The sequence below is a fragment of the Podarcis tiliguerta genome (assembly GCF_965153285.1).
Source record: "Podarcis tiliguerta genome assembly, chromosome: 13".
Taxonomy (NCBI): domain Eukaryota; kingdom Metazoa; phylum Chordata; class Lepidosauria; order Squamata; family Lacertidae; genus Podarcis; species Podarcis tiliguerta.
In genome coordinates this window covers 18,038,688-18,042,754 of record NC_139546.1, presented here as the reverse complement: position 1 = coordinate 18,042,754, position 4,067 = coordinate 18,038,688, and positions in this window count along the sequence as shown.

The following is a 4,067-nucleotide window of genomic DNA, read 5'->3' as shown; positions in this document are numbered from 1 at the left end:
TTGGAGAAGGAAGATCTTTTTAACCAATGGCGGTGAACAACAAAAGCTGCAAGCAGCAACAGATGATGGGACTTCAGTACTGGGCTGGTTAAAGAGAGCAAGAAAAACGGGTTCAGGCAAGCCAGTTTTCTGTATTCGTCTGCTGGTATTAGTGCAAAGCATCTTGAGTTTTCTTTCCTTTTGCCTTTTTTAAGTGGGGGCTGGACTAGATGACTCAAGGGTTCCCTTGCAATTCTATAATTCTAGGAAAATGTGTAAAATGTAGTTTTTTTAAAAAAATATAGGCATTTCAAAGATATTCCGCCTGCAAGTGGGTTTTCAAATGGGACGCAAAATCAATCCGCAATGGATTTTTATTTTCAGAATGAATAGCGTTTCTCAAAATGTGCTTTACAGGGGTAAAAAATAAAAAATGTAAAATATATCTAGATTATATGCAGACGTCAGAAGCAAAAGCAAAGAATCAAAAGCCAGGGGCTCTAAATAATATGCATTGAGTGCAAAATCTATGTTAATATTGTGCTTTAAGCTTCCACGTGTTTTAACACAGCAGGAAAAACATCCACGCGGGGGGGGGGGGATTAAATCAAAATAGGGAATCTAACCAATGTTTTATACGCACAGCAGTAAGCCGATCGTATCTATTTTCAAATATCTACCATTGCACAATTCGGGGACGGTTTTCCGCTACTGCAGAAAACCTGCTAGACAAATACAAAAAGAGCTGAAATCACTGAAAAATAGTTGCCCGCGACGTCAGCCCACAAACAGCACGATGCACTTGTAGGTAACAGTGAGCAAAATCCCATCGCGTGTTCTGTCTCATTTGGGGCAGCAAAACGCGAAGCATTGTTTTTTTAATTTTAAAATGCAACCTTTTAAGCCGGGATTTATTTATTTACCCTTCAAAAACGAGGTTTTGAACCCCTTAGGGCTCATATGCTAAATAGGTGGCTTGTCATTGGTCACAGCGAGTCTGCGCCTCCCTCCCTGCTGCCAGTGACGAAATCCCAGGAGTCGGGGCTTGAGAAGAAAGGAAGAAAGAATTGGGAAACTTCAAAACGGAAAAGAGAAGGAAGGGGCGGCTCTTAAAGCTGCAGGGCTCCTTTCTTTCCCAGTTTGGAGCTTTTTCTTGGTGGAGTTATTGTAAGGGTTGAAAGAGGATCAATTTCTGTGCAAAATTATAATTTGCTGATATTTTGAGAGTTAATTCTTATGGTGTAATGTTGTATTATAGATGTATTATTGTGGATAACTGAAACTTCTTCTTTGGCAATCACTCGTAGCTGATTAAGATTATCTTTCATGAATATGGTGTGTCCTTAAGTGACTGTGGAGGCCAATTCTGGATCCATACTTCCATCCACAGTGGGGACATAGGTTTTGGGGTGGGAGTTTTTTTGTTTTGTTTTGTTTTTCAATTACATGATCAGGAAACACTGCCGTCACCCTGATTGTACTCATTGAAGCCTGATTGCACACTTCTATAAATTATAATACAAGAAAAAGTACATATGTTAAGAACCATCCATGATCAAACTCCTCTGGCTGACGAGAAGGGTTTTTTGAAGCTGTTACAATATAATGCATGTAAAAATAGAAAGTTAAAAAACCAGTCTCATCAGAGAGTCGTTTCCATTTGTATGGTGAAATAAATAAGGCTGCAGAAGCCATTACTGTAGTTAGAAGTGGACTCATATGTGGTGGACTTGTAAAAGGATAAGAGTATTGGGAAATAATTTATAATGAATTGAAAAAAATGTTTAGATGTACTTTTCCAAAAAACAACAACTCCCCCAAACCCTTTTTGTTGGGGAAAGTTCAGGTAGAAATTCCTAGATGTAAAAAAAAAAGGCTATTTATGTATGCCACCATTGCAACCCGTGTTTTGTTAGCCCCAAAATGGAAAACGAGCGAGGTCCCAACTAAAGAAGAATGGCAACTCATGGAATTATGTGCAGCTTGCGGACCTAACATATAGAATAAGAGAACAAGAAGAACCTACGTTTAAAGAAGACTGGGAAATGTTTATTGAATATATGGGGGGGGGGAATTGTGTACACTTGAAAATGTTGGCAGCATTAAGATAAATTCAACAGTGTAAACAAGTTTTGACGGATATGTTAGTGGAATACTGAACGGTTTAGTTTATGGAAAATATGCAGGGATTTATGATATGCAAAATGAACCATGGAAAGAGAAGGAGGGAAGTCATTGACATTTTAAGGTTGTTCAATGAATATTTTAAATTGTAAAAGAGAAAACTTAATAAATATTACACACACACAGAGATGATTCTTGGAGAGTAGAGTGAGGAAGTGCAGCCCAACCAGCTAAATCATAGCATTGGAAGGGACCATGGGTGTCATCTAGACTAACCCCCTGCAATGCAGGAATCTTTTTGTCCATTGTGGGGCTTGAACCCACAACCCTTAGATTAAGAGCCGCATGCTGTACCAACTGAGCTATTGTGGCCTAGTGCACAAAGCTAGCTGCTTTTTAATAAAGGCAATACGTTAAGCCGTTTCTTGAGGTATTGAGCCCAAACTTACTGCAATAACAAACTCCTCTTTTTATGTTGAGGTGTGTGCTTGCAAACGCTCATCTAAATTAATTGCACCTCATTAATCAGTAGAGTCTGCAGGTCTAACGCCAGCTGATTTTTCCGCTGAGGAAAACATGGGGCTTAACACCAAAACTGCCTCCCCGAAAGCTGAACAAGCTGCTTACAGAAGCTCTGCTTTCACTGAGCAAATAAATAAATAAATTTGCTTTTGTAACTCTGTGTGTACATCCTGGGATTTTCTCTGGCTTTCTGTTGGTTAATGTGTTGGGGAATTTGAGTGCATGCCTGCGCCCTGATTAACGTTGAGTATTGGTTGCTCAGAATTACATGTGTGGAAAAGTGCTTTTGCACTCATGTCTTGCTTGCAGACCTCCCACAATATTTGGTTGGCCATTGGATGCCGGTTAGAATGGACCTCTGGTCTGGCCTGATCCTGCAGAACTTAGCTTTTAGTTTCTCAAAAATCTTGGTGGAAACAAGCAAGAGGTCACTGAGGAATCCACTCAGGAGTACCCCCAAAGCCTCTGGAAGCTGATGTTTATCCAAATAACTTCTAATTCCCTTCCCTGCTGGGCCAATCTGTCCAGGGAAGAAGGTGATAAAGATAGCAGGAAAGTAAACATGTCATTTGCAACCCCATTAAGAAAAGTGCTAAAACCATCACTGGGAGGAGATGAGCTGAGGGTGGTGATGAGATGTGTGGGGAGATCATTTTAGATAAACATACACACAACAACAACAACATGCACATACCCCATAAAAACAGCTACTGACAGATACCTGGCATAATAAGCACCACATAGCTGAATTAACAAAAAGGCAATACAGCACTTATAAGTCCTGGAGATGCAAAGAGGTGGAGGGAACGTTCCTTCATATGTGGTGGATTTGTTAAAGGGTAAAAGATTATCGGGAAATGGTCCATAATGAATTGAAATAAATGTTAAAAAGTACTCCCCCCCCAAAAAAAAAAAACCCAGAGTCCTTTCTGTTGGGGATAATTCAGACTGAAATTCCCAGGTGTCAAAAAAGGTTATGTATGCTACAACTGCGGCCCATATTTTGTTAGCCCCAAAATGGAAAATGAGCGAGGTCCCAACCAAAGAAGAATGGCAACTTAAGTTGACAGAATATGCACAACTCACAGACTTAACATATAGAATAACAAGAAGAACATAGGTTTAAAGCAGATTGGAAAACGTTTATTGCATATATGGGAAATAATTTGTGTACAGCTGAAAACGCCGGCAGCATGAAGATCAATTCAACGGTGGAAACAAGTTTTAACGGATGCAGTAATGGAATACTGAATGGTATAGTTTTTGTAAAATATGCAGGGATTTATGATACCTGAAATGAACCATGGAAACAGGAGAAGGGACGTCATTGATAACTTAAGGATGTAAAATGAGTATTTTAAATTGTAAAACAGAAAACTTAATAAAAATTATATAGAAAAACAATAAGGCACTACAGATTGGAAACATGTCATTTACCGCAG